This window comes from Sciurus carolinensis, chromosome 15 (assembly GCF_902686445.1).
Source record: "Sciurus carolinensis chromosome 15, mSciCar1.2, whole genome shotgun sequence".
In the NCBI taxonomy this organism is placed as follows: Eukaryota; Metazoa; Chordata; class Mammalia; order Rodentia; family Sciuridae; genus Sciurus; species Sciurus carolinensis.
Window position 1 is genome coordinate 41,817,748 of NC_062227.1, and position 12,891 is coordinate 41,830,638.

General features: G+C 42.2%; 1 protein-coding gene across 3 annotated transcripts in view; it reads right to left on the minus strand.

Annotated features, from left to right (window-relative positions):
• Garem1 (GRB2 associated regulator of MAPK1 subtype 1) overlaps nucleotides 1–12,891 on the minus strand; it is a 187,168-nt gene that overhangs the window by 5,567 nt on the left and 168,710 nt on the right. The gene's annotated exons all lie outside the window — the stretch shown is intronic.

Sequence of the window (12,891 nt, forward strand, 5' to 3'; positions counted from 1 at the left end):
CCCGCTATTTATCATCCACCTCCTAAGTCAACTGCACACTGAGCCTCCAACTGCCGTCCCAGGCCTGAATCACTTGCCAAAGAAAACCAGTCTTTAAGGAAAGTCACGTGATCACGGGCAGTCCAGCAAATCCTGATTCTAAAGTGAGATGGAAGCAATTAGAAAAGTCTCATCCACTGCATTTCTTCCTGGGGCCAGGATCACTGCTCCCATCTGCAGGACCCACAGCCCTGTTACTGGGGCCCCATTGGGTTGGTCACAGGAGTCTTTTTCATTTGGAGAAGTTCTTCAAGGTAAAGCAAAATATTCAGAGTAGCAGATTCCTTCCCAAACAGCTGCATGCTTCCCCTTTTTGAGCTTTTAAAAAGGTGGTAGGTGAATGGCTGCAAAAAGAAAACCTGGAGCCAATGAGGCTTGTGTCAAGATAAGAGAGGACTGTTCAGCTCTGGCACCCTTTTGGAATCTGCCTTTCCTTCCAAAGTTAAGCTCCCCCAGGACACTGAAGGCCTGGCTGGGTCACCCCACTCCCAGTTTTTGGGGGGCATTGTTCATCTTCCTTCTGTCTTGTTAGTAGCCGGTTGTATTTCTTTTTTCAGGGAGTGTCTACAGAGTCCAGGGTGGATTGGTGTAACATTAACAGGCGGCCTTGGTCGGGTGGGTGTTTATGGTAATAGACAACATGGGAAATGTGAGAAAAGGGCTCTGCTAACTTTTTAATTTTAAAACAAACAATCACATCTTAATATTGGGGTAGAGTGGAACTGAGGAAAACAGGTCAATGCTTAATTCAATTTAGAATTCTCTAAGTTTTGGAATTAGTCATTACATATGACATTTCATTAGGGACTGCTTACCTGGGATGTCAATTATAATATGCTGAGATGTCAATTATAATATGCAATTTAATTTAAACTAATTGGCTGGCCTAAGTCTTGGCACCCAGAAAAGAATCCATTTGTAGCTGAATGTGGCATAAGGGAAATCCAGTCTTCCTGTTTGCATAACCAGTCCCAGATACCCAAGGTCTGCCACCTCCTTCAGAGCTGGGCAGTCTTAAGAGCTTCCCAGGGGTTTTCCACAATGTGGGGGAGGTGGAAAGTAAGAAGCAGCACATGTAGGTTCCAGGGCCTGGTGAACAGAAAGTTATGGCCATTGGGAATGTTTACAGCTGACTCTCAAAACAGAATCTGGGATATGAGCAACTTTTTTTTTGTATTGGGAACTGAACCCAGAAGCACTTTACCATTGAGCCATATCCCCAGTTCATTTTATTTATTTATTTTGAGATGGAGTTTCTCTAAGTTAATTAGTGCCTTACTAAGTTGCTGAGGCTGGCCTTGAACTTGTGATCTTCTTGCCTCAGCCTCCCGAGTTGATGGATTACAGGCATGTGTCCAGTCACAGGCAACTTTTGGGGTGGCCACATGGCTCCTTGAAAGGAGGTTGGGAGCAATTATGAGTTCAAAGTGAAAGGATTAAGCTTACTTGAAACCCACTTTGGAAAAATGGTAGTTTAAAAAAAGACAAATTTAAAGGGATCCACCTCTTCCAAGATAAGATTTCAGGTGTGATTGTGCTGAGGCACAGGAGGGCTAGACCAGCAAGTGGCCATGGGTGGGTAAGCATAGCTGATGATCCCCTCCAGGGCGCTTTGGTACTTTCAACTTGGTGCTGCAGGTATGGCTGCTCCAATGAAGTCCTATTTCACAGCATTTTATGGGAAGAATTATATGCTTTGATGGGATGTATACATTTTGGAATTCGGAAGTTATAAATAGTGAAGGTTTACTGTGCCATCCTACTTCCTGTCTCTTACACCCTGACAACAGTAATCATTCTTTGCTTTTTGATGTGATTCAATGTGGAACAGTCACATCCAAGAGGAAGGTAGTTATGTATAAATGAATTTTATCTGACAATAAAGGACTGGAAGGTCAATCACCCTATTTCCAGTTTTCTCTCATATTCAATTTCACTTTTAAGTGCTACACTTTCGGCACATTCTTTCTAAAAGCCTCAGCGTATGGCTTTCATCATGTTATTTCCATCTCCAGTGGCCCCCTCTGATTGCTGGATAAAGGCCAGCCTCTCCTGTCTGGCTCCAACCTACCTTCCTAGTGCTCTCTCCCACCAGTTCTCCACGAGAACACACATCTAAGTGGTGGGTTCTGTCACCACACACCCTGTGCTGTTCTGCCTCTCTCTGCTTCAGTGGACACTGTCCACCCTCACCTAAACACCCACTCCTCCTGCCCAGCCCATGTTACATTCTCTGTCTGGGACCATCTCAGCAGCCACCAGGGCTGATCCCTGCTTCTGAACTCAGCTGACACACTGTCACACTAACTTACTCCCCATGTATATGAAATTAGCCCGAGGGCTAAAATAATAAGGACTGTCATTATTGTTATTGTTGTCCTGTAGATAGCAGGGTTTGGGGATCCATCACCTGTGACACAAAGATGCCACACAGGATGCCAGGCAGAGATTAACAGGTTAATATTTTTCAACAAAAACCCATAACAAAAGGCATTTTTATTTTTAAACATACCTTACAAAATGTTTTTTTTTCTATTTTTAGGTGGATCTTGATGAGTCATTTTAGGCTGGGTGTTCGTTCCACCACATCCAATATTCACTGACGACCTAGGGAACAAAGGGAGCCCCAGGACTGGCACACCGCCCACCATCGTCTCCCCTCCGCATGTTGAAGTAGTTTGGAGTGAAGATGACAATGCCTACGTTCCCCAACTAGGACACGCTGTGGTTCTGCTTGCTGTGTACCCTCGAGTAAATTCATCCCAAGATGAAGATAAAAGGGACTATTTTGCGGCTGGTGGACTAGAGCCCTTCTGTTTATTTCCACTGAAGACTGAACTTCAACTGGCCACACATGGAGGGAGAGGTAACTGAATTTTCAGGAATAAACCTCTAATACCAGTGCTAAGTGAGGGGTTGGCGTTGTTTTGAGATGGGTGTTACTATCCAGTGCAGATTATGGGTGTCCTCTGCCCATCTCTAGGTCATTTCTGGCTATGAGTAGTTTGGTGTTCACAGAAAAACTCTGTGGCACCAAAGTCCTACTGTTTAAGACAGAACCAAGCCAGCATGGTGCACACCTGTAACCCCAGCTACTTGGGAGGCTGAGGCAGGAGGAGCTCAAGTTTGAGGCCAGTCTGGGCAACCTAGGGAGGCCCTGTCTCAAGAGAAAAAAAAAAAAAAAAAAGATATATATATATATATATATATATATATGGGGGGCACTGGTGATATAACTCAGAGGTAGATCATTTCTGGGTTCAATGCCCAGTACCACAGACAGACAGAAACAATAAACACGCCATGGATCCAGGTGGCAGCATAGAGGGCCGGTTGCTGTCACACCCAGAGCCCTGCTTTTTGAGCAGTTCCCTAGTCTAAAGCTTTTCTTTGCAGCTGCATAAATCTCTGCTCTTCGCCCGTTCATAGAAGTCAGTCCCCTTTCTCAAATGTCACTGACTTACTTCTTATCAAATGACACCACTGCCCTGGCATTGATAATGTGGTATTCACTAGCAACACTGCTAACCTAGGGCTAAATATAAACCTAATTCATGCAAGGGGAGAAATGGAGAGTTCTGTTCTAGAGCCTACAAAGCACATTGCTAGGGGGCCATATTCAAGTGCCTGCCATTGAACACAGTGAAATAATGTACTAGTGGGGGCGTAAATAAACTGTACAAGGGGGGACACAGTGGGGACCACAGACACCACCTGCTTTCACTGACCCCAAGAGCTTGCAGGACACAGCAGTCACTCTGCCCTTCCCTTTGTATTTGTGTTAACTTCATTTTCCTGCTTATTTGTTCAACTACATGTTGAATGCCTTTCGTATGCTTGTTGAGCTTGTGTTGAGTACATAAAAATGAGCAACTCATTTGTGAGGGTAGGAGACAATGTAAGATAAAAATTGTTAAGGGTAATAACAGAAGTATGTGCAAGGGCTCATGGGAACACAATGAATGTACTCAAGGTAGCAGGAGAATACATTCACAGGAAATTTTACTGAGAAAGTCTTGAGGAAGAAAGAACCACCAGAACGATGCTCTGGCCTGGGAGCTTTGATGATAGGGCAGACACTGGTACCATTTATCAGACAGAAACTCAGAAGGGAAAACAGGGCTTGGGAGACACCAAGAAGTTCTGTTTTGAGATACTGTTTTAGCTTAATTTTGTTCTGGTAGATAGACTTTGAAGTTCTGGTGACACTGAGATCCAAAGAAGCATAGAAGGCTGAACCCCAGGAGAGGGGCAAAGGACCTGGAAAACAAGGGGCTGTATCTTACTGCTCACAGAGTATACCCATGACTGAAGGAAGCAGGGGAAGTGCAGAAGCACAATCGAGTAAAGATGGAGGAGAGGGCAGGAAGCCACGGAAAGCATTGGCAGAGGTTCCACCACAGTGGTAGTTAGCAGGTCACTGGAAAGTTTAGCAAATGAGGCTTGAGTTACGTGAGGCAGACAGAAGCCAGAACAGGGGGTGATTGTGGAGTCAATGAGGCAGTCCACTCTTTTCTGGAACTGGATAGAAAGAAAGGGGTGCAGCAATTGTTAGAAAGGGATACTGGATGGAAGGAAGTGTGCTTATTAAAAAATTTTTTTAATTTAATTTTAATTTGGAAGAAACTTGAAAAATGTGACTGGGTATGTATATGCACACACATAACCTGGAGGTTAAGTCAGAGGGGAGAACACACAGTTCCCACGGCTCTCTGCCTTTGCTGTGCCATCACTGGCCACATAAAGCTAGAAAAATAACAAATGATAGCTTACCAGAGAAACGAAAGGAAAAATGAAATGCACCCAATAGAACCAAGAACTGGAAAGATTCTGGTTTCTAAGCAAAGGAGGTCAGCAAGCAGTCAAAACCAACTCCAATCTTTGATTAAAATCAAAAACATTATGGACAGGAACTACTTTCTTAACTTTCAGAAGGTTTTCCAGAAAATTTATCTCAGCTTCATGCCTGCTGGAGTAGGCATTTGCCCTTCCTTTCCTCTCTCCGCTCCCTATAGTTCAGTTTAGTTGGGAAGGTCCTGAGCACAGATTAAGGGGTCAATAACTTGTGAAAATGGAAAAAAAGGTCCTTTTTCTCTAAATATTCACAAGATAAAAACAACACATGAGAATTTCTTTTCTCTTTTTTTGTGGTGCTGGGGATTGAAACCAGGGTCTCCCATAAGCTAGGCAGGTGTTTTACCACTGAGCTAGCTCCCAGCCCGAGAATTCCTTAATCACACAAAATAAATTATTGCATGGTTGGAATAGAAAGTGTAGATGTTTTCAGGACAAAATTACATATACTAACTATATTATACTGTAGGTATAATACTCCTACTCCAGTAGGTCACTGGAGTATTTTATAAATATTACCTACAAACTAATTTCTTTCTTCTGTTACCTACCTTTGTTTCACACATCTATGGATTAAAAGAAATAAAAGACAGGTCAAGTGTTTATGAAACAGTGCAGTGTGAGAATGAGGCTTTCAGGTATCCTTTTGGGGAAAAAAAAATCATTTTCATAGCCGTGGTTGCTCAACTCATTACACAAAAGACAATGGATCTGGAGACACCTGCTGGTGGGACACCCACTTCCTTAAAGTTCCCCGCTGAAGATCCACTGCACACACCTCGTGGTGACAGTGGTGGTGGTGGTGAGGGGGGTAACATATCCTGTCTCAAAGATCATGCTGCTTGAAATTGTGAGAAATCACTAAAGAGACTTTGGAATACTCAGGTGGGGTATAGATCATTTTGTTTCCATACTGATGATTCAGAAAATATACATGCTATAGGTGATCTAAAACTGGACTCACCTTTATCATGAATTTTCTTCTCTAAAAAGCCACATTCAGGATAATGTCGTCAATCCAAAGAAAGGAGTTTTGTAATCGTGGTTTCCTGAACTTTGTAACTTTGCCTTCACTGTGTGCTCCCTGCCCTGTATTTTACATTTCTTCCCATCCTCCCTCTCTCCCAGATAACAAAATCATTCCATCCTTAAGAAACCTTATTTATAAAGAGACTTTTATGCAGAGTGCACAACCCTGTCACAGAGCTATCAGTGGATATTTCAGTCAAATTAAATGAACCTCCATTTAATTCATTATGCAAGGCCAAGTGTGATTTACAGTCAAAAGCCTGATTCTCAGATGCATATGTTTCTTTTTTCAGTTTTATACATTGACAATAAGGACCTAAGAGACCTTTTTCAGAAAAACCCTCCAATATTCAAGCCTCAGGCAAGCAAGGCTGGGGGAAGGTACAGGCAGCCACTCAGTCTGTGGCAAGAAGGGCAAGTGGCACTGGGAAAAAAAAGTTCTTGATTAAAATCTAGGGTGCTTCCATGGACTTTGAATACAGTATACATCTTTGGGGCCTAAAGTAAAGACTTTCCCGGAGTAAAGAGTATAATAATGAAAGACAAATAGTATATAACCTTCTATTAATGAGATTTTATATAAATTATATCCTAAGAGTGGAGATCTGAAATAAGACTTATCCAACAATATTATAATTACCGTATTAACATTCTAGTCATTGAGATTTCCCATGGACATGGAAGAAAATAAAATTCTTGGCCAAGAAGGATTAATTTAAAAACAACCTACATGAAATGGAAGGCAATTAGTTTCGAGGTTACCAAAACACAATAATAATTGAGTCCTTATTTCAATTAACAAAGGGAACATAGGTATGGCGTGCTTGCAGAGTACTCTTCAAAAGTTGTAATTAAAATTAATTAAATGTCAAAAGCCCTAGGAGACCTCATTAATTAGTGGAATCTTGAGTGAATGTTTTTGAAGAGCAGTTATTTTGAGAAGTAAATAATCGTTTCTGTACTGTTTTTTCCCTTTGCAGTGCTGGGGAATTGAATCCAGGACCTCAAGGATGCTAAGCAAGTGCTCTACCACTAAGCCACACCCCCGGTCCCCACTTCCATATTAATCTTTTCAGAATTTAAACTTGAATATTAATATGTCAGATTTATTTAAGAGAACCTGTCCTTCTATGCCTTTTTCAATATTAATATTTGAAAGATGGAAAAAGCCCAAAGACAAAGTAACACTAAAAATTTGGAATACAATCAATTGTCATAGCCACTTCCTTTGGCTTATAAACAAATGTTTTTATACAGCTTTCGTGGCTTGGGTGAGGCCCTAATTCTATATGATGGACATGTCCAGGGTCACATTTGGTAATGCCATGGCCTGGCCCAGCCATGCCCAAGGAATGGAGTTATCCCTGGCAACGTCTCAGCTTTAACATGGCTAGGCAGGTTTGACTGGGAATAGTTTCTTGACCTCTGTTTGCAGCCTTAGAGCCACACACAGCCTTCACGTACCCTATAGCTCTTCAAATCCTCGAACTCCCCGATTAAATACAGGATTATATAGTATTGGGATTCAGAGGATGTCAAACAGTTCTGTAGCTCTCTCTTTCTCTTTTTTTTTTTTTGGTTTGTGATGATTACAAAATGTACAATGACCCCATAGCTAGGTAACAATAACCTAACACTTATGCTATCAAATTGAGTTTAGAAGTCAGATGAAAATGCTCTGTTGTGAAAATCGATGATGTTTTTGTAATATCTAACAAATATGAAACTATCACAATCTTTTGGGGATGTGAAGACTAGGGGACCCTGTCCAAGTGTCAAGGCTGCCTCTGCTGATCCACTACGAGGTGGATATGCTCATCTCCAAGAGGCTTCTGGCTCTTCTTAGGGCCTTTGGACTCTGAAAAGGGTGACTCTTCTCTCCATCCCTTAGGCAAAGGAAGGACAGAGGGAACAAAAACTCCAAAAAACCACTTTCCATCAGGCCCTATGCTGGAATCCATCCTATATTAAATTATTGCTACTCTTCATTTTGAATGCTTACCAAGTGCCAGGGAAAAGTGCCAGGACTTTGTATAATACAATAATGCAGTGAAGAAGTTATTATCCCCACAGGAACTGACTCAGGGAGGCTAAACATTTTGCCCCAGGTATAAAGCTGCTAAGAGGCAGGGTGAGGATTCTAATCCAGGTGTGGTTCTCAGACACACACTACCTGCCTATAATGAACTATCTCCTAACATGGTGGACTACTTCTCTCCTTAATTCCACTAAGATGGGAAATGAAGGCTCCCAGGAGACTTGACTTGATAACTCCTTCCATTTTTCCACCAGTTGTTCAGCCAGACTCAGGCACTCTAACTTATATGTTAAGTTAGTGTTTTCCAGTACCTTCTGTACGAGGCCATTTCAATCTGGCATTATATTTATCCTTTGAGTTTTTATTTTCTCAAACACCAATAATACAATGTGCTTCATTAAGGAAATTTTACTTATGGGATGGACTTCCAGTCTCCTAATGATGAATATATGCTACCATTTTATCTCAGAGCTCAGTCCCTACGCGCCATCTCTCCTATGCCATGGGGCAGCCCTGTCATCTATCACAAAGGTTAACAAACTCATCAATATTGCAGTATAACTTGGTTGGCACCAGTGGTTTGTAGCCTAGAGCTCCTTTTATGATTTTCCTTTCATCAACCTCAGGTATCAATGCAATGGCAAAAAACAACCACAAGTGAATGCAGTTATTCATGTTACCAGAGATGGAGAACACTGATCATTTGGGGTCCCTGGTAGAATACTACCGGCCAAATGGCTTTAGAACTGTGACCTATAGTTTTGATGACCATTTGTAATTCACTGCATAGACCACAGCACTCTGGCAGTCATTTTATTTATAGAATTTTATGCAGTTTCATGTAGTATCAAGTGTTCCCATCACTGCTCTCTAAAATGGCATTTTCTAAAGAGAAAGGGAAAAAAAAAAAAAGACAGATCTTACAGACTGTCATTTACAGAGTATATCTGGGTAAATGTTTTAGACATATCAGTCAATACCCAGAAATTAAAATGATGAATAGAGGCCCACAACGTTCTGAAATGGAGGCTGTATTTAGAATAAATGTATGGATCAATAAGGATAATCCACTTAAGAGGGATTGTCAGGTATCCTAATCTGGGGGTTCCTTGCAAAATTTTGAAGAGACAACATCAACACTCAGTGAGGTGGGCATGCTCCCTCATCCTGGGATCCACCCCAGCAGTTCTGGGGATACAAGTGGCTGTGTCCCTTCTACCCCTGGGACCAGTTACTGTTTATTTTCCCCTGGGACGTTCCTGTTAGGAAGGAAACAGTTCCTCATATTACAGAGAGATGGAGTGGCATTGCTTTGTCTAAAAAAATCTACATTGAACAATGTTGACAAGGACACAAGAGATGACCAGAGTGTAATTCCGAAGAGTCACATCAGATACAAGGTGTATGAACCAAATACATTAACAGGGCTCAAACAACTCCTCTGTCTCTAAGGATGCTCTGGCCCCACAGCCTACTTTCCCTGTGTAAGATGTGGATGGGAAGGTGCTCTGGAGAATCACACGGACGCCACCAGGGCTGCAAACAGCACGCATGATCGCTGAAGGGGAAAGATTCGTTCTCACTTTCACAGGAAGAAATAAAACCCATCAAAATCTGCTGGGGAGAGAGCGTAAACATGTCACAACTCAGGATGCTGGAAAGTGAAGAGGAGAGGCGCTGGACGACTGGAGCTGGCTGACGGGCACCTTCATGCAGCCACACTGCCTCCAGACGGTAAGGTGGCTGGGTCGAGGAGGAGGTTCATTCATCCGTCCCCAGCTTTGCTTACTTACGATGAAAGACACCTTTTCTCTGACTCTTCATTGCGCCAGCAACTTCTCTTCCTAAGGAACCTGGTGGGAGTTGTCTTCTTCCCAGATGATGTTCCCCGGACCTCACTTGAAAACTCACCACTATCTTTAATTACCGGGTGGGACGGCTGTTAGACACGGGCCTGTCTCTCCCAGACTCACTGCATTCTAACTATCCGAGGCAGAATTCCTATTTAATTCAATGGGAGCACTTGAACTGATGCCCCATTAAAGTTCCCTTTTGAAAATTACAAGCTGAAGCCACATCTAATAATTATGATGTTCTCTGGTTCCCACACACATCCTAAAAATGGAAAATTCATTTCATGGTCACAGAACTAATAAAAAAATATGACTTCATTTAAAATGCTTAATTTTTTTCTTTAAAAGTAAACTAAATGATTTCAGGTGTTTTTATGTTTATAGTGTTTTATAAACACTGGACATACTCTGAAAAGATTCTCTTACATCATAAGAAATTACAGTTTAGACTGGAGGCCAAAATCTTTTCTTTTCCTATGAAATTTGCTTCAGTTTCCAACCTAACTAAAGTGATTTTCTTTTAGTACCAAGGTCAAGACTTCTTAATATTTATGTTCTTACTCTTCTTTCATCAGCCACTGAAAAAACAAGTGATGCTAATTTCCTACCTCTAGACTTGGCTACACAAGTGATCCTGGGTATGACCGCTTTGGATGAGTAATCAGTAGTCAACAAACATGATGCACACTACATGCAAGGCAGGACCAAGGCGCATCAGGAAAGGCTCACACTGTCACGTTCCTAATAAAGATCAAGGCCTCAACCGTCATGTAACATCAAATACATAGCTGAGTTTCCACACCACTAAAGGTATTATGGTGCTTGCTAGGAGGGGGTCCCCTTACTGTTTACCTAACTTTTGGAGTCACCCTTAGGTGAATACAAGGATTGAGGACCTTAGTTCCACCAAGAGTTCCCCAAATATTCCATGAATACATGAATACCTCTAATGAATACAGGGATCTCTGTGCTTGTGCCTTAGGGTCCCTGGAAGATCCTGGGAAAAGGTACAGGGAAAAAGCATGGGAAAGCCCAGACCTGCAGTTTCTGGGAGCCAGAAGTAGATTCTCTCTTGAGAAAACTTTGGAGCAATGAGGGCTCTGTGTGGACAGCTAAGCAGGGCACCTGGCATGAACTACTGCCCAGCATTCAGGGTTGTCCATGTCCTGGCTCCAGTCTGTCAATCACTGTTGCCCTTTATGCACCTTATTCAACCTTATCCAATCTATCCAACCCTATCAAACTTATCCACCCTATCCAACCCTACCCAATCTTACCTAACCCTATCCAACACTATTCAACAGAACTTGTTTTTCCTCATGTGCTTAAGCTGTCCCATTTCCCAAACCCTTGCTCACTCTACCTGAAATTTTTTTCTTTCTCATCTCTCTAATCTTTCAATTTACAGATATGCTCTAAACTTAAAATATCAGAATCTCCACAAAGGCTTCTTTTTGTTCATTTCCAACCAGAACTCTCTCTTTGTCCTCTGAATTCCCACATGCATTGTGTCCCTCTCTTTTATTGTTTGTCTTTTAACCTGTATAACAGTCTTCTCTTTTTGTCTGTTACCTTCCCCATAAAATTAAAAGGTACCAGGGCTCAGAGTCTAGGTCTTACTAGACTAGGTATTTCTAGCATCTAACCAAGTAATTTCATGGTTTGGAAACTGGGTTCTCCACAGTCTAGGGGTCCATAGAGGTATCCCAAAACCACCTGATGGGGGAAGAGAGTGGGTGGGGACACAAGAAAGATTTCCTTTTCTTATGTGTGCTTTATTTAGGTGGGTTTTTAATTCATCTAATATGTTGGGATCTGTGTAAGATATTTTAAGAAAAGATTTTGCTAGAGCTGGAAAAAAGTAAACCACTGTAATACATATTATCAAATACATGAACAGAATTATACCTAGTGCCTCTAGTACTTCTCCCTTCAGGTAAAATGAAATTTAATCATCAAAAATGAGTAGCAGAAGGGCTGGGGAGATAGCTTAGTTGGTAAAGTGCCTGCCTTGCAAGCACAAGGCCCTGGGTTCAATCCCCAGCACCGCAAAAAAAAAAAAAAAAAAAAAAAAAAAGAGTAGCAGAAGTTCAGAGTGGCTGTCAATCAAAAACATTATCCAAACGGAAGACCCTTTTTCCTGTTTGTACTGAATGCCTTCTTTTGTGGATGCTGGGAATTGAACCTGGGGTTCTTAAGGCCTGCTAAGCATGCATTCCACCACAGAGCCACAACCCCAGCTCCACTAGTTATGTTTAAGGCGTTTAGAACGACTCGGCACCTGGTTCTGGTGAGCACACTCCCATGCATTTATCTCAATGCAGCTTCAGCGATACAGAAGAGTTATGAGGGATGCCAATGCCTGCTCATTCCCCTCTGCTTCCAATAGATGTACATCTTTTTCAGTCTTTCCTGTAGTATAGAGGCAAATATCTACTCTGTTGCTGTGGTTAAAAATCTGTTATGGTTTAGATGTAGTGTCCCCTAAAAGTTCATGTGTGAGACAATGCAAGAAGACTGGAGGAGAAATGATCAGGTCATATTCTTAACCTAATCAGTAAATTAATCCCTGATGGGATTAACTGAGTGGTAACTGGAGGCAGGTAGGGGGTAGCTTGAGGGGGTGGTTCATTGGGTGTCTATGGGGTTTAACTTTTGTGTCTGGGGAGTAGAGTTTCTATCTCTGCTTTCTGATCATCATGTGAACTGTTTCCCTCTGCCATACTCTCCGGCCATAATGTTCTGCCTCACCTGGAACCCTGAGGAATGGAGCCGGCCTTTTATGGACTAAGATTGCTGAAACTGTGAGCCCTCAAATAAACTTTTCCTCCTTTACAATTGTGCTGGCTGGGTGTTTCAGTCGCAGCAGCAAAGTGACTAAAACAGAATCTAGGGGGTTGTTGCCCTCCTCCTTCATTCCCACACCTGCTTCATCAGTAAACATTGCTGGCCTACCTCTGAGCCATATTCCAAAGCAGCGCATCTCTCCCTGCCTTGCACTGCTACTACCTGCTCTGGGTCAGGCATCATCACCTCATATCCCTGTTGCTTTAACTCTCTCTTCCCTGGTCTCCCAGC